This window comes from Hipposideros armiger, unplaced genomic scaffold, assembly GCF_001890085.2.
Source record: "Hipposideros armiger isolate ML-2016 unplaced genomic scaffold, ASM189008v1 scaffold_643, whole genome shotgun sequence".
Taxonomy (NCBI): Eukaryota; Metazoa; Chordata; class Mammalia; order Chiroptera; family Hipposideridae; genus Hipposideros; species Hipposideros armiger.
Genome location: NW_017731993.1, coordinates 844,072 through 862,645, shown reverse-complemented (window position 1 = coordinate 862,645; position 18,574 = coordinate 844,072). Strand labels below are relative to the sequence as shown.

At 37.7% G+C, this 18,574-nt stretch overlaps 1 pseudogene; it reads right to left on the bottom strand.

The window, feature by feature from the left end:
* The window catches only part of LOC109372550 (60S ribosomal protein L7a pseudogene), a 100,408-nt pseudogene that overhangs the window by 43,751 nt on the left and 38,083 nt on the right, over window positions 1-18,574 (bottom strand).

The following is an 18,574-nucleotide window of genomic DNA, read 5'->3' as shown; positions in this document are numbered from 1 at the left end:
GCGACTGATCTGCCTCGCCCGGGAAGAGCTCAATGATGGTGCCAACTTGGGCCAGTGAAGCAACGTCCTCCACAACTAGACTGAAGACCAAAAGGTCAACAACTTGTCTGTTCCCCTTCCCCCAATTCGCCAGCACTGTTCCCATCCCCCCAATTCCCCAATAAAAATCTTATATAAAAAAAAAGAATGTAACATAATTTAGACATGTGTTTAAGGGAGATTGAATTTACATATGAAACATTCTCAAAGACCCAAATATCTTTGAAACATGGTGCATAGGTCATCTAGATCTCGCTTCAACAGCCTTTATTTATTTTTTAACAACTGAAAAGTAACTCATTACTTTCTTTAATATCATGTAATTATTGTGGAGAGGAACATAATTAAACTAGTAGCCCCTCAAAGACTTTGATGACAGGTATACATAAAGTGTATGAGCCTAGAAGTCACATTTCAAGTAGTGCTAATGGCAGTGCTTGAATAAAAGCTCGCAGACAGTGAAACATCATTTGGCCAGACTTTGCTTTGGAGTGCCTTAATAGAAAACTTGTAGCTTTATCTCATTAATCATACTTAGTTTAGGCTGACACAAACACAATGATCATTTTCCTTCTCCAAATTCTTATAGGATGGATGCTGAACTCTCCACCGTCTTGGTTGATTTCAGACACATTGACTACATTTCTCTAACTCCTGGGTAAGTTGTGTAGATATCTTGTGGACCATTGTTTCTATTATTGTTTGTAACCTCACACAATACCAAGTAAAATTTCATTCACTTATTTCATAAACATTTAATGGGCACCTATGGAGCAGGACACTGGGATCTCAGGGAGCTCACTGTTTAATGGAAAGACAGAGAAATGAACTTCCAATGAAGCCCAGTTTCAGGAGTGCTCCATTGTATAAAGAAGCCATTAATATCTGAGTTCAAGGCTCAAAACCTCTCCAAGCCTCAGTTTTCCCATCTGTAACATGGGAATAGCACCCCTTCATAGAACTGTGGCACAAATGAACTGTAGAATATGATCGTCCACTGACTCCGAGCTTATCTTATAGTTTAGTTACATAGAAACACTGAATCAATCCATCAGTTGCTACCTATCATTGTCTGTCAGCTAATTTTGAATTCTTGGTGAAGGAATTTGATTATCCCAATTTGAGTCAGGTGGTTACTTCTGGTCCAATGACTCTGTGGCTATTTCTGCATAATATGGTGGCCAGAAGCCCACATCTGTGAACTGTAGAATTAAAGAGAGTCATTGTGAAATAACAACTCTAAACCCAGTCTACACTTAGTAGATTTTGTTGTGATTAATACAATGCAAATCAATATAAATATTGTATTGAATTACTAATTTGTTTACACAGATATCAGCAGCATGGCTATTATCCTGTAGGGCTCTATGAACTTTTTTAATATTAAGAAAATGTTTGGAACTTGAAACTCTGAAAACTCCTATTTTAGGGAAGAGGCATTTACACAAGTATTTATACTGGTCCAGGTTTATTACAAAACTGAGAAGACAAAAGAGTTCTAGAGATTAGTTGTACAACAATGTGAATGTATTTAATATTACTAAACTGAAAAATGGTTAAGATGGTAAATTTTATGTTTTGTGTATTTTACAATAAAATGCTTTTTTAAAAATGAGAAAATACAGACATCAGACAGACTCAATGAAACATTTTCAAATTTGGTAAGGTTTCTTATTTAATAGCCAAATGCCTCAGTCCAAACAAAATGTGGTTCTATCAGGCCAGATTTATATATGTAAATTCATGTCTGCAGATTAAAAATATGGGAACTGGTACACACCCTTGTGTATAGTATTAAACCCATAAAGAAGAAAACCATCTGAGACATTTACAGTGTAGACTATAAGAAATTATTCATTGTCATTGATAGAGTATCTCCACCTAGGGATGTTATTTTGAATATTAATTAATTTTATTATTAGAGATAGAGGCCTAATACTTGCCAGGTACTGGGTAACATGTGATGTACAACAGTAAACAAGACATCCAAGGTCCCTGTCTCCACTGAGCTTATAATATAGCAAGGAGATATTAGACAAGAAATTACCAGTCAGTGTAATAAGTGTTCTGGTGGTTATAGGGACACATAGGAGAGGTTCTTTACCTAGTTTGGGATTTGCTGGAGGAAGCAACTTTTAAGCCCAGGGATGAAGGATAAGTAAGAGTTAGACAAAATGGTAGAGAAAAGAATAATTCAGGCAGAGATAATACTGTGCTCAAAGATTTAGAGGTGAGAGGGAAGATGGTGAATTTAGCGAATTGAGGGAAATCCAGAATCAATGAAGAATGAGTTTAACATTAGTCTGGATGTTTCCAGTGTTGAGATTTGTGGATTGGTTAGTGTAGATCAATAAGCAAAGGATGTAGGAGGTTAGCAAGAGATCATTTGTTGTGAAGAACCATGAAACGGAAGTTGAACTGCAGAGGAAAAGAAGATCCTAGGAGCTAAGGAGCTCAAGGACTGACCAGTAACAAAGGATTCATTAAAAAATGGAAAATTCAGGCAGGTCCTGAAGACATAAAGCTACAAAATGGGATGCAGTATAGTATATTGGTTAAAGCAATAAGATCGGAAAGCCAACAGACCTAGTGTAAGTCCTGCTCTTTATCATAAATTCGACTTTGGGTGTGCCACTCAACTCTTCTAAACTTCATCTCATCTGATAATATGTACTCATAGGGTTGTTATAAACTAAACGTTTTTGGTTGCAACTTTATAAACCACTTACCTATAGGAGCCCTCAATGCATATCAAACAGCTCCTGCCATCTACTCAATTCTACTCAGGGATTGGTCAGTCCTGGGCACGTGGGAGAATGCTCTTGTAGATTGCTGGAAAGCAAAGGAGCTTCATGTTGGCCTTTTCAGTTATTCACAGCAACTCAATAGTGCCTACATGTAGAAGATGTTCAACAAAAATTAACTAAATGAATTAATGTTTAAATAACACTTAAGTGTGGTTGAAATCAGTACAGTGTTGGAGAATGTATTGGAAACAGCTTAAAAATATTGATACTCTTTGACTCAGTGACTTAATTTATGGGATCCTAAATAAGTACTTCTAAATATGTAAAAAACTAAATGCACAAAGATGTTCATTGCAGCGCTAATGATAACAATAATGAAAAACTGGAAATAACCTAAATGCTTAATAATGGGGAACTAGTGAAGTAAGCTTTGGCACATGCATTTGATGAGATAAATTTATTTGTGATGCATATATACTATTATGGAAAATGCTTAAGAAATACTGTTAAGTGAAAAGACAGATTTAAACTGTGGTGTTGTCACATAGTGAAAACATATGTTTTCCTTGGAAAAATCAAAATCAATCCATGGAAAAATGCTATAAAATATACCAAAATGTTGGTGGTAGAATTCTAGATGATTTTTTCCTGCTTTCCTCCTTTTCTCTTCTCTTTTTTTTTCTTTCTTCAAAATTCTACAACTTCTCTGTACAAAATTGCACAACTTACTTTATATGAATGAGAAACATGCCCATCAAATGAGAAAGGGGGTCTGAGGAGAAAAGCTTCATCTCCCGCAGTGTCTGTAGCCTTTTCAGTCCTATTTGTCTGCAGCAGTGGGGAGTGTTCCTGAGGAAAAGGACTCAAAAGGGGACGAACTAAGAACAGAAATGTAGAGAAGTAGAAAAAAAAGGGGTACATAAGATGGTGGTGGGGAAGAGGGTTACCCTGGCTTTCTGACTCTGGTGATGAACTCCTGATACTTCTTTTAATGCAGCTAGAAAGATAGTTATATGAAAAGGATCATGCTTTTACCTAGAACACTATTAGTTGCATTTCCCTTTTGGAAGGTGAAGTAGAGCTGTCAAGAGTTCAGTTGGCCATGACCAATGACCAATGTGATCATACCCTCAAGAAGGAGACAATCTCCTCTTTCCTGCCAACCCTCCTTTAGAAGCAGAAGAAATCACTTCTCAATGTCCTGTGTGTTTTACATGTTTTAAATACAAAGATCCCATGGAAAAGGTCTGGGATTTGAGACATCATGAAAAAATTAAGGGATTACTTTAATCCAAACTCCTTATCACAGATGAGGAAGTTTGAGAGCTGGAGAAGGAAAATGACTACACAAGGTGACATGGAATGATAGCAGTAAATCTGGGTTGATTCTCCATGTACCATCTCGGCAGGCTGGTCCTGGAGACCTGCTGGCTGGCCTCTTAGGGCTACTTAGAGAGTGTCTCTTTTGGGGACCCCAAATTTGTACCAAGCACCTGGGAGTGGTCAGAGTGGAAGCTGAGTAGAAGAGCAATGCAAGTTAAGGGCTTCTTTCTTTTATATCATTCCAGGGGAGTAAATGATTTTCACTTTGATGATGATGATGATGATAGTGGCTAATCCTTATGGAGAATTTAGTAGGTACCAGGGCTTATTTTAAATGTTTTTATATATTAACTTAATCTTCTTAATATTCTTATGAGGTTAGAATAATTATTATCCTCATTTTTACAGATGAGGAAACTGAGGCTCAGAGACATAGAGAAGTTAAGTGGCCAAAGTCACTCTACTAAAAAGTGACGAAGTGAGGATTTGAATTCAGTGAGTTGTATCAAGAGTCCATGCTCCCAACAACTATTCTATTTAAAGGAGAGAAGAAAGAAGAGAGATTGAGACAAAGAGGGAGAATGTTGATAAGAAGAAAGAAAAGTAGAAAGAAATATGATGGGGATTGGGAAGGAAAGAGGAAAAGGGAGATCGAAGCTTACTAGAAATATGTACCCTAGAAAATACATATCTCTTTAGAGAAATGAGGTGATCTAAAGAAAACTTCTCTAATTTCTTTCTGGCAAACATATTTTTGTATAAAAATACCCCCAAGACTTTCTACTTACAATGGCTCCTTTATGCCCCAAATTTTTAGTAATGTGTTACAATGTCACCAAGATATAGGAACACTGGGGCTGGCCGAGTGGCTTGTTGGTTAAGAATTCTCTTGGGAGTGCCAACTCTGAGCAGCAGGGCCCTGGTTCAGATCCCACATGAGGGCCAGTGACTCCGCGCCCTCCACAGCTAAGATGGTGAACAACAGCTCGACCTGGAGCTGGGCTGCTGTGAGTCACAGGCGACGGCGTAGGCTGCAGTGGGGCTGCAGTGGGCTGCCATGAGCTACCTGGTGAGTGGTTGGCCGGCAGCTGCTGTGAGCTTCCATGAGCCACAGTGAGCAGCCATACAATGGCCGGCGAGTGACTGCCTAACCAGGAAGAGCGCAATGATAATACCAACATGGACCAGTGAAGCGACATCCTCCACAACTAGGCTGAAGAACAAAAGGACAGCAACTTGTCTGTTCCTCTTCCCTGATCCCCAAGGCTGTTTCCCTCCCCCAATTTCCCAATAAAATCTTAAACCCCACCCCAGTCCACCCCCCAAATACAAAGATATAGGAACACTAACCCTTAAGCCTGGAATCTAAGGCTACTGGAAATGTTACCAAGATCATAGAATTGGTAGGTTTCCAATCTCTTTCTGTTCTGTGTGTTCGAGTCCAGGCAGATGGAAGAGTGGGAGTGGGTATAAAGGATGGTAAGAGAGAGGGAGGCTTTATATTTATTGAGTCTCTTTGCAAATTTCTATGTTTTATAGCCAAAAAATTTATCCTGATGAACAAACAATCTTGATTATAGGACGATGTTTGGTAAAATTTTCTTTATTTTTAACTTTGTTATTTTTCTATTATAAATTTTGTCTGGTCTCTGAGAAAGTAATAGGCCTATATGACATCAAAAATAAGAGTAATAAAAATGAAAAATAATACACATTCAGTTAACTATTTAGCCAATGGGGTAACAACAATGGCTTTACTGCTTTTTAGAATCAGCTGATTTTTGAACTAACTAGTTATACTCATAATAATGTTATGATCTGATATTCTCTTCACCTTGACTAACTCTTGCAGCTTTTAAGTACAAAGACTAATGCTCTAAATGTATTCCCCGGCATTTTCAATCTGGAGAGCCTGGTGGGAAAACAGATGAGAATTCTCAAATCATTAGTCTTTGTCTATGATTGCCTTCTCAAAAGTTTAAAACAGGCAAAGTCTCTTTCATCCTATTTATCCCTTGGTGTTGTGTTTACTCACCTGGCACTGTCAAGCTTTCTTCCCATCCCCATTTTTCATCAAAACCTGCTCAGATGTTTCTTTCACACTCCAGTGAATATGAAACCAGAAGAGTGTTTGAATAGTGAAAACAGTCATAGCCTTAATATAAAAGGATTGAACATATGTAAAGTAAAATGTGTGACAAACATAGCAGAAAAGCTCACAGGGTAAATGAAAGTATACTGTTGTAAGGTCCTTAATCCTCAGGTAAAGTGATAAAATATTACTTAAAGGTAAGCTGTGATTAAGTTCAAGATACATACTATAAACCCTAAGACAATCAATAAGAAAACAAAATTAAGACATATAACTAATAAGGAATTAAAAAGATAAGATAAAATCATAAAACTTAATTAATCTAACAGACGGTAGAAAAAAAAGAAAAATGGAGCAAAGAACAGATGTGACAAACAGAAAACAAATATAAAGATGGTAGATTTAAATATAACCATACTAATAATCACATTAAACATAAATTGTCTTAACACCCCAATTAAAAGGCAAGATTTTCAAATTGATTAAAAATAAAATAACAATAGAAGATCCAACTGTTTATTATCTACTACACAGATAGGTTAAAAGAAAATAGATGGAAAAAGATATGCCAGGCTAACATTAATAAAAAAGAAAGCAGGCTGGCTGAGTGGCGTGTTGGTTAAGAGTTGGCTTGGGACACCAACTCTGAGCAGCAGAGCCCTGGTTCGGATCCCACATGTAGGCCAGTGATGCTGCACCCTCCACAGCTAAGATGGTGAACAACAGCTCAACCTGAGGCTGGGCTGCCATGAGTTGCTGGTGACGGCCTAGGCTGCAGCCCCTACTGCAGTGGGCTGCCGTGAGCTACCGTGAGTGGCTGGCAGCCAGCGTGAGCAGCCGGCAGCCGGTGTGAGCTGCTAAGACCCCCAGTGAGCGACTCACCAATGACTGGCAACTGATCTGCCTCACTCGGGAAGAGTGCAATGATAATACCAACCTGGGCCAGTGAAGTGATGTCCTCCACAACTAGACTGAAGAACAAAAGGACAGCAACTTGTCTGTTCCCCTCCCCCCAATTCCCCAATAAAAATCTCACCCCCCCAATTCCCCAATAAAAATCTTAAAAAAAAAAAAAAAAGCTAAAGTAGCTAAATTAATATTAGATAAAGGAGATTTCAGAATTGGGAATATTATTAAGGGATAAAAAGATTTGTTTCATAATGTTAAAGAGTCAATTAAGAGGGTATAATAATTCTAAATGTTTGTGTACATAGTAACAGGGCTTCAAAATATACGAAGCAGAAACTGACAGAACTGAATAAGAAATAGACAATTCTACAATTATAGTTGGAGATTTCAACACTTCTTGTCAATATAATTATTAAGTGGACAGAAAATTAGCAAGAATACAGAATACTTGAAATACACCACCATTAACCAACTCGATCTAATTGACATTTATCTATAATTGTTTTAAACCTTTACTCAACAACAGGACAACACATTGTGTTCAGGTGTACACAAAACATTAAAAAAGCTATACCACATTCTGGGACATAAAATAAATTTTAACAAATTTAAAATAACTGAAAGTTTACAACATGTGTTTACAGACCATAATGAAACTAAACTAGAAATCAGTACCAGGAAGACACTTTGAAACTCTCTAATTTTGGAAACAAATTACATACTTTGGAATAACCTATAGGCCAAAGAAGAGATCACAAGAAAAAAATCAGAAAATATCTTGAACTGAACGATAATGAAAATATGATATCATTATTTGTGGGATGCAGCTAAAGCAGTGTTAGGGGGAAATTTATAGCATTAAATACTTATATTAGAAAAGTAGAAAAATCTAAAATTAATATTCAAAATTTCCATATCAAGAAAATAGAAAGAGAAGAGAAAATTAAACACAATGTAAGTAGAAGAAAGGAAATAATAAAATCAAGAGCAGAAATAAAATGAAGTAAAAAGAAAAGAATAGAGAAAATCAGTGAAACCAAAACTGCTGTTTTTAGATTAATCAATAAAAATTTTTTGAGATCAATAAAAAAAAAATAATGAATTTCCAGTCAGAATAATCAGGGAAAAAAAAAAAAAGAAAACACAAATCACCAATATCAGAAATGAGAGAGAAAACATCATTAAAAAGACATTAAAAAGATGATAAGGAGATATTATTAACAACTCCATGACAATAAATTTGACAAGTTATCTGAAATTGATAAATTCTTTGAAAAGCAAGAACTACCAAAGCTCATTCAAGAAGTAATAGATAAACTGAATAGCCCTACAATTATCACATAAATTAAATTGTAGCTAAAAAAATCTTCCTAAAAAAAATTTCATTACTATGTCATTTTGCTGGTGATTTCTACAAAACATTTAAGAAAAAAAAACAATGCATATCGTGAACAAACTCTTCCAGAAAATAGAAAAGGAAGAAATTCTTTCTGACTCTTTCTTTGAGTATAGAATTATCCTGAAACTGAAACCAAAGTTATTAGAAGAAGAGAAACCACAGACCAATATTTCTTATGAATTTAGATAGAAAAGAATCTGAAAAGAGTTTTAGCAAGTCAAATCCACATCAGTATATTAAAGGGATAATACATTATGATCATGTGGGGTTTATCCAGGAGTGTAAGGTTGATCTAACATTTGAAAATCCATTTACCATATTAACAGAATAAAAAGAATATGGGAAATCTGTGTATCTTCCACTTAATTTTGCTGTAAACTTAAAACTGTCTAAAAAAGTTTATTAAAAAATAGATAGAAATCATATAGTCATGTTTATAGGTAGAGAAAAACATATGACAAAATCCAACATTTATTCATGATAAATACTCCCAGAAACTAGGAATTGAAGGGAACTTTTTCATCCTGATAAAGGGCATTATGAAAAACCTATAGCTAACTAACACTCAATAGTGAAAGAATAAATGCTTTCTCTCTAAGATCAGGAACAAGACAAGGATGTCCTGTTTTACTACTTTATTCAACATTGTACTGGAAGTTCTAGCCAGTGTTACAAGGCAAAAATATTGGGTTGTCAGAAAAGTCATGACACATTTTTGCAACAAAAAACATAGAAAAAATATGTCATGACTCATTTTTGCAACAAAAAACAGAAAAAATATGTATGACTTTTCCGACAACCCAATAAATAAATATACAAACAAATAAATAAATAATTGGTAAGCAATAGAAAAGGAAGAGATAAAGTCACACTTTATCAAACACTGAAATATTGGTGTTGGTGCAGATTTGGAACAACTGAAACTCACATACATTGCTGGTGGGATGCAAAATGTTACTATTTGGAAAATAGGCAGCTTCTTAAAATGTTATACATATGTTAACCATACATCCCAGTAATTCCACTCCTAAGAATTTATGTAAGAGAAATGAAAGCGAATGTACAAAGACTTATTCATGTATATTTGTAGCTGCTTTATTTGCAATAGCAAAATACTGAAAACCCAAATATCCACCAAAAGATGGATGGATCATGAAATTATGGCATATCTCTTACAATGGAAAACTACTTATCAATAAAGAGCAACAAAATATCGATGTACGTAACAACATGGAAGAATTTCAAAATCACTATGCTGAGTGAAAGAGGTCAGGCAAGAGTGTATACTATATGATTTCATTTTTTTTTCATTTTTATAAAATTCTAAAAGATACAAACACATCTATATTGGCAGAAAGTGGTTACTTGGAGCTGGGACAGAGAGTGGAAGATGGGAGATAGATTTCAAAGGGGCATGATAAACTTTTGGGAGTAATGTTCATTATCAAGCAATGCTCATTATCTTGATTGTGGTGATGGTTTTGTGTGTGCACATGCTGAAACTTATGGAACTATACAGTTTATTAAATATATGCAGTTTCTGCTATGCCAATTATAACTTAATAAAGTTGTTATAAAATTAGCAAGCATAGAGCAGAAGGTAGAGAAAGTTTTGGGGCCTTTTCTGATGCTCCTGAAATTTCATCAAGCGGACTGTTACCTGCACTGCCTATATCCAAGTTTGGTCCTATTTTGGTGTAGAAAAATAGCTAATTTTAATTTAGGTTTCCTATTTGAGAGGCTTCAGAACATACAATGTATTTATTTCAAGTGAACCAACTGTTTCTGTGTTACCTTGCTGTACCCAGTCCCTAAGAAGAAACTGGTTGTAACCATAGAGCCAAGTTCCTTGTTTCAAATATTTTACCAGGGAGTCAGGTGTGAGGCAGCTTAAAAAGCTTTTACTTTTAATCTTATTTCTTTCCAAAATGAAATATATACCCTGTGTTGATGCTCTAAAACACTGAGAATGAACACAGATGGTAAATCAAATTTAGGGAGGAGGGATGTTCTATATAACTTCTAAATGCCAACTTCAAAACACTAGATGGCTCCCCTAATGTATTTTAGATTGGAGTTAAAAATAGGGCTTCTCATCAGAATTATTGAGAAGGATGACAATCATTTTTCAAGCAATGGGTGTATCCATATGGGCTCTGCTGATGATGAAAAGAAAAATTCAGTGCAGGCTGAATAAACACTTTTAGAGATTAGAAATTTTGGCTGTTTCTTTCTCATTAAGGCTAATACACACCATGACTTGGTTGCTATTGAAGGATAGAGAAATATGTTTTTAAAAATGGACATGTATTATTTCAGAAAAGAAAAAATAAATGGTTTTTAATAATAGTTTAAAAACATTTATTTGACAGTTGGTGTTGAGGGTTGCAGAATATGCTGCCTCAAAATCTGACTGTGGGAGTTTAAGACATGACTCCCCAAAATGTGCCACTTTGGTATATTCATTATTTTGAGTGTAGATACTTGAAAAATGCAAAATGCAGAAAGAAGTTTCCCCTGAACTTCCCAATCTGCCTAAAAACAGAGCCTCCAAAAGGAACTCAATTGTCATTGATCCCTCCCCTGGAGTTTTGCCAACCAGGAAAGATTGACTTTTGTTACAGGAGAGGACACTAGAAGTTGACCCCACACCCAGACAAAATTCTTCATAAACTACCATAACCCCGACCTGTTCTTGTAAGAGCCCATTCATCTGTTCTAAAAATCATTTACTCTCCCTGAAAAGACCTACATCCCCTCTTTCCTTTTAAGCCTGACAAACAATATTAAGTGGAATTGTTGGGTCCTTCTTTGTCTCTTATTATAGCCTTTGTTTTAAAGTCTGTTTTGTCTGGTATAAGTATTGCTACTCCAGCTTTTTGTTAGTTTGTTTCCATTTCCATGAAATATCTTTTTCCATCCCTTTACTTTCAGGCCCTGTGTGTCTTTCAACCTGAAGTGAGTCTCTTGTAGGCAGAATATGTAAGAGTCTAGTTTTCAGATCCATTCAGCCACCCTATCTTTTCATTGGGGCATTTAATTCATTTACATTTAAAGTAATTGTTGATAGATAAGTAGTTATTGCCATTTTATCATTCGTATTTTTCATTTTCTTTTTTTTATCTCATTGAAGTCCCTCTAAGACAGCGGTTCTCAACCTTCCTAATGCCGCGACCCCTTAATACAGTGCCTCATGTTGTTGTGACCACCAACCATAAAATTATTTTCGTTGCTACTCTATAACTGTAATTTTGCTACTGTTATGAATCGTAATGTAAGTATCTTTTTGTTTTCCGATGGTCTTAAGCGACCCCTGTGAAAGAGTCGTTCAACCCCCAAAGGGGTCGCGACCCACAGGTTGAGAACCGCTGCTCTAAGATTCCTTGTAATACTGGTTTGGTGGTGATACATTCTTTTAGCTTTTTCATGTCTGGGAAGCTCTTTATCTGTCTTTTGATTTTAAATGATAGCCTTGCTGGGTAGAGCAGTCTTGGTTGTAGGTCCTTGCTTTTCATCACTTTGAATATTTGCTGCCAATCCCTTCTGGCCTGTAAGGTTTCTGTTGATAAATCAACTGACAGCCTTATGGGAGCTCCCTTGTAGGTAACTAACTGCTTTTCTCTTGCTTTTAAGATCCTTTCTTTGTCTTTAACCTTTGGCATTTTAATTATGATGTGTCTTGATTTGGGTCTCTTTGGGTTCATACTGTTTGGGACTTTGTGCTTCCTGAGCTTATATGTGTATTTCCTTCAAGAGGTTAAGGAAGTTTTTCATCATTATTTCTTCAACTAGGGTTTGAATTCTTTGCTCTCTCACTTCTCCTTTTGGTACCCCAAAGATGTGAAAGTTGGCATGCTTGATGTTGTCTTAGAGGTCGCTTAAACTATCCTCACTTTTTTGGATGATTTATTTTCTTTTTGCTGTTCTGTTTGGGTGTTTTCTGTTACCTTATCTTCTAAATCATTGATTTGATACTCTGCTTCATCTAATCTACTGTTGATTCCCTCTAATGTATCTATTTCAGTTACTGTGTTCTTTATTTCTGACATTCTTTTTTATATTTCTATCTCCATATTTATGTTTCCTATCTCTTTGTTGAAGTTCTCCCTGAGATCATTTAGCATCCTTATAACCAGTGTTTGGAACTCTGCATCCAAAGTTAGACTGTTTTGGTAGACTGCTTGTCTCCATTTTGTTTAGTTCTTTTTCTGGAGCTTTGTTCTGTTATTTTATTTGGGACATGTTTCTCTGTCTCCCCATTTTGGCTGCCTCCCTATGTTTGTTTCTATGTATTAGGTAGGGCTGCTATGCTGCCTGGTCTTAGTAGAGTGGCCTTATGTAGTAGGTGTCCTGTGGAGTCCAGTGGCACAGTCTCCCTGGTCACCAAAGCCAGATGCTCCAGGTATGTCCCCTTGTGTGGGTTGTGTGTGCCCTCCTATTGTAGTTGAGCCTTGGTTGCTGTTTGCATGTCAATGGGAAGGATTCATCCTAAGGCTGATTGGTTGTAAGGGCTGCCCATGACTACAGTGGAGGACCTGTTGTGCAGGGGCTGGCCCTATAGAGCAGAATTCACTTTAGTAGGGCTCTGGTGCCTGACCAGTCTGCCTTTTGGGTGTGTCATCCTTGTAGGCAGCCAGGTGATGCTCTGGCTTAGTCTAAAGCTGGCCTCCATGTGTGCCAGTTCCCAGGGTCTCCTGGAAGGGGACTCACCATAGGCCAAATTCAGCCACAGCCTATGCCCTGCCTCAGGCCATCTGGCATGAGTCACAATGCAATCCAGAAATGGCAACCACCTGTGCTGGGCTTGGAGGTGCCTCAGAGGCCCAGACATGAAGTGAGACTGACTGTGACTAATGCCAAGCGTGAGGCTGCTCAGGAGGAGGTCCAGAACATGCTAAAGCCAGATGCTTTTTGTTTAGGTTTTGTGAACCTTTGAGAGATTTTTGGAAGGTCTGCATTATGAGCCAAGACAGACAGTTTGATGCAAAAACCACTGGAAGTGACTTGGGTGTGCCTGAAAGTTGGATGGGGCAGGGTCTCAGGGACACCTGGGGCAGGATGAGCTAACAGTGTTAGCCGTGTTGATGGAGAGTCAGATATGGTGGCCCCCTGTGTTTTCATGCCAGGAGAGGGGAGAGCTCAACAAAGAATGGCTTTCACCAGCTCCTCTTTCCAGGAGAAAGCTGCCCCTCCAGCCCTTGCTGTGAAGCCAGACAATTCAGTTCCTCCCCATATGTTCCTGGTGACTTTCAAGCTGCTGTCCTAGCACTGGAGCTCAGAGTGAAGTGGGTCTGTTAGCCAGTAAGTCTGTGCAGAGGCCCTTTAAGGAGAGCACCTGGGACTGCAGCCACCCTTGTCTCACTCAGTCACAATCTCTGCTGATTTTAACAGCCAAAAGTTATGAGGATTACTCTCCCTGGCACTGGAACCCTGGGCTGAGAAGCCTGGTGTGGGGCTGGGACCCCTTTGCTTTTTTGGGGGGAGCTACACAGCTGAGATATCACTTCTGATTTTTAATGAGTGTGAGACAACCCCTTCCCCTTCTCTGCTCCTCCTACCAGTCTCGAGGTGGCTTTTTCTGGGTGTCCTTAGTTGTAGGACTTTGGTTGAGCTAGAATTTAGGCAGTTCTCATTGATGATTGTTCTGTAGTTTAGTTGAATTTTTATGTGGTTGTGAGAGGAATTAAGCACAGCGTCTACCTACTCCACCATCTTGACCAGAAACTCTGGGAATTACAACTTTTTTTTTTTTTTAAGATTTTATTGGGGAATTGCGGGGAGGGAAACAGTGTTGGGAAATTGGGGAAGGGGACCAGCCAAGTTGTTGTTCTTCGGTCTTTGTGTAGAGGGTGCCAGTCACCATCTGGCTTCCCTGCAGCAGCTCGTGGCCTCTAAGCTCAAGGTGCTGTGTTCCATCTTAGTTGAGGGTGGGTGTAGCCACCATCCCATGCGGGTGTCAAACCAGCAGCCTTGCTGTTAAGAGTGCACACTCTATCCACTGAGCCATCCGGGTGGCAGGCAGCTCAGCTCAAGGTGCTGAGTTCAGTCTTAGTTGCGGGTGGGCATAGCCCACAATCGAACAGGCAATCTTGTTGTTACACCAGCTGAGCCGTCCTACCACCTGTTGGCAGCTCAGCGACAGCTCAGCTTGGGCTCAGCATCACTGGCCCATGTGGGAATCAAACCAGCGGCCCTGTTGCTCAGAGCTCATGCTCTTAAGCCAACTCTTAACCAGCTGAGCCACTTGGCCGGCTTGGGAATTACAACTTTAAATTAGGGGATAGTTAAGCTTCACTGGGAAGGTGAGTTTTGAGCAGTCTTGAAAATGTGAAAGAGCCAATCATTACGATAACTGGGACAGGAGTGTTCCAGACAGAGGAACAGCTAGTGCAAAGGCCCTGAGGTGAGAGCACTTAGGGGGTATTTAAGGAACAATGATGAGACCTGTGTGGTTAGGGTGAAGTGAGTGAGGGGGAAAGGTGGGGGACATTAGGCCAGAGACATGACAGGGGTCAAGTATAGGGCCTTGGGGCCCATTGTAAGAAATTTGTCTCTTACTCTGACTTACTAAAAGGCTCTTTGAGAGAGGAATGATATGTATGATCTGACTTATGTTCTTATAAAGTTCTTATACTTTAACTGCTCTGTTGTGAATATACTAAGGGGGTGTCTTAGATAAAAGTAGGTATACCAGTTAGGGGGTGAATGCCTTTCAGTAAGATAGCATGGTTCAACAGAAATACAGTGTGAGCCACAGAATTGATCCACATTGGTAAAATTTTAAGTTTTCTAGTAGGCACATTAAAAAAAGTAAAAAGAAATGGGTGAAATTAATTTTAATAATATATTTTGGTTAACCTAATATATCCAAAATATTATCATTTCCACATATAATCAATATAAAACAATTATTATTGAGATATTTTACATATCTTTTTCATACTAAGTCTTTGAAATCCAATGTGTATTTTATACTTAGAGTGCATCCCAATTCAGATTAGCCACATGTCAAGCGCTCAAAACCATATGTGGCTAGTAACTGCTACACTGGACAGTGCAGATCTGAGAAATCATTATTCATGATTTTCAATTATTTTAAGCTCTAATGAAGGAGTGTCCCAAGATAGATTTACGGCAAGGGTATTGAAAACATGGAAGAGCTGAATCTTTTCCTTTCCTTTTATGGGAGATAGACACCAGCTAGAATAGAAAATACAGGCTGGAGGCAGAAATCTATTAAATAACTTGAGAAAAAGCCATCTTTTTGTTTCCATAGTTTCTAGAGAGAAATCCACTGTCAGATTCATGATGGTTTCTTCAGTTTCACAATGACATATATGTATATATGTACATGTATGTATCTCTGTGTGTATATATAATATTTTATGTGTGTGTGTGTGTGTGTGTGTGTTTCCTTTTTGTATGTTCGCCTTAGACTTCTGAAATCTGTGGGTTGGGTTGGTGTCTTAGTAAGTTCTGAAAGTTTCTCAGTCTTTGTATCTTCAAATATTTCCTCTATTGCCCTGTCTTCATGAGTCCACTCAAACAAAAGTTCATGTTTGCCTGGATTGGCAAAGACTTGTAGAGCAAAAGTTGCTTCCACATTAGTTTAGCTCTCTGGGTTTGCGATTTTCATTTGCCTTTAAGGTAGTAATTTCTTTCTTTCTTTCTTTTTTTTTTTTTTTAAAGATTTTATTGGAGAATTAGGGGAGAGAAACAGTGTTAGGGAATCAGGGAAGGAGAACAGACAAGTTGCTGTCCTTTTGTTCTTCAGTCTAGTTGTGGAGGATGTCGCTTCACTTGCCCTTGTTGGTGTTATCATTGCGCTCTTCCCGGGTGAGGCAGTTGCTTGCTGACTATGGGATGGATGTAGCAACTTTTTTTAATCTGATGCTCTTTGGTGCAGTTAAGGAGATATTTTAAAATATTTTATCCAGCATTTTTAGTTGTTTCCTGTAACCTAATTCACCATTACCAGAAAATAAAAATTCAAAAACATTTAAATCTTTTCCCACCTGGAATCAATTTTGGGATACAGAGTGAAGAACTGGAATCTAACTGTTCTCCTAAATACACGGTAAATTTCCTCATCATTATATTTTGAAGAGTACCTAATTTACCAATCTATCTAATATGCTACCTTTTTCATAACAAAATATCAGTTACACTTTGGTAGTTTTTAAATTCATTTGACTGATTGAATTTAATTAAACCAATACCATCCTGTTTTAATTACTATAGCTCCATACTATATTTATTTACCTTTTAGGACAAACCTACTCTCATTACTCTTCTTTAAGGATGGGGGTATATAGTAAGTAGTTATTTAGTATACTTCAGTCATGACATTGACATTGACATTCACGCTAGTCATGTCTGTATGTGATATGTATGACTTATTTTGTCAGGTGCTGGAGATATAGAAGTTTAACACAAAATACCAGCTCCGGTGGACTTTACATTCCTGAGCAGAAAAGATATATTGTCAGGAAAAGTAGAGAACTACATGAGTTAAATAACAAAGCCAAACGAAAACAGGAAAGATGTGTCTTAAGGCAATGACTGCTTGCAGTTCCAGCATTACAAGGTAGGCCAAAGAAATATGGATTTAGAGCTGAGGGTCAATAACTTGACAACTGGCAGAACTCCCATTGTATAAAATCTTGACAGGAAAATAGTAGGCAATAGAGAATACAGACAATATTGCTTTGTTCATATGTCCTGCTTTTCACTAAAAAGTGGTGAAAATATTGCATCAAGGTAAAATCTCTAATTTAACATACTTCTAGGGACAAAAGTAGAAAATGGAAGTATGCTAACTCTACTAAAGTAGAATTGGAGCCTGAAGAAGGCAGGATGATTAGAAGCAGAGCACATTGGGAAGACTGGAAACTGCTCACTGTATAAAACATCTTCCATTCACTTTTACCTTATGTTGTTTGTGTGCTGGGAGGTGAGAGTGGATATGAGTTGATTTAATATGTGACAAAAGAAGAAAAAAGCTGGAATACTGGTTTCTGTTCTATGGGCCAGGGACTATGGGGAATCCCAACATTTCAAGTGCTCAGTAGCCACATGCAAGAGTCTCCTCTCACCCGTGATCACCTGTCAACTCATTGAAGATCTCTGTCTCTCTAAGTCTCCTCTTCTCCAAGTCAAATATTCCAATTGTCCTTATTACTGATGGCATGTGAGAAGACATGGGCCCTGACTCTGCTATGTGAACAGTCAAAACTGTTCACTTTTTTAAAACATAGTTTCCACATTTATAAAAGGGAAAATTTTAACTGGAGATTTCTAAGATTCTCTTGTCTCTGTGAAAGCTGTTTAACAAAAAATTCCTTTCTCCTTCGTGAATGGGCTTTATTCTGCATACATCTGTGCCATAGTGCGATTTCTGGAACTGAACTCATTAATATGAGGTCAGAGTGAGGCATGCCTGAAACTCTCCAGGTAAGATCTGTTTCCATGAACTTTTTGGAAAATGCAGCACATTTTTTGAGCATGTTGGGTTTAGCTCTGTTTAGCTCATTTTGCCTATAATATATACAGTAAAGGAGAACAAATGGTACAATACAGAATTAGAGATAGAAATGTTACACTCTAGATGCCACCTAGAATGTAAATTTTGAAAGTAGAGCCTAGATAACTTTCATCTTGTTATTTGGAGTGTCATCTAATTCAGTGTTATGGCCATTTATATAGTCAGAAGATGCTGGTTGAAGTGAAGGGATTATGTATGTTCCCATTTTTGGTAGATACATTTTTTTTTTAAAAGACTAGTTAGTCCAGAACAGTTAGATGATATTTTGGCCTGAGCCTCATAAGTTTTGTAGCTTGATGGAAGTCACAACAAATGACACTCCATATGTCTAATGGGAATAAGGGTTTGATTTACACTAACAAGCTTCACAAGAAACTTATGAATAATGCAGAGTGCCAATCTGTAAATTGTAGGAGGGAAAGTATCGAACAGGCGAGCCTCAGAATATCTATCATGTGCACAGCCCCCTTCGGAGGGAATTGCTCTGCCCACATTTATTGATGAGAGGGAGGCCAATCGGC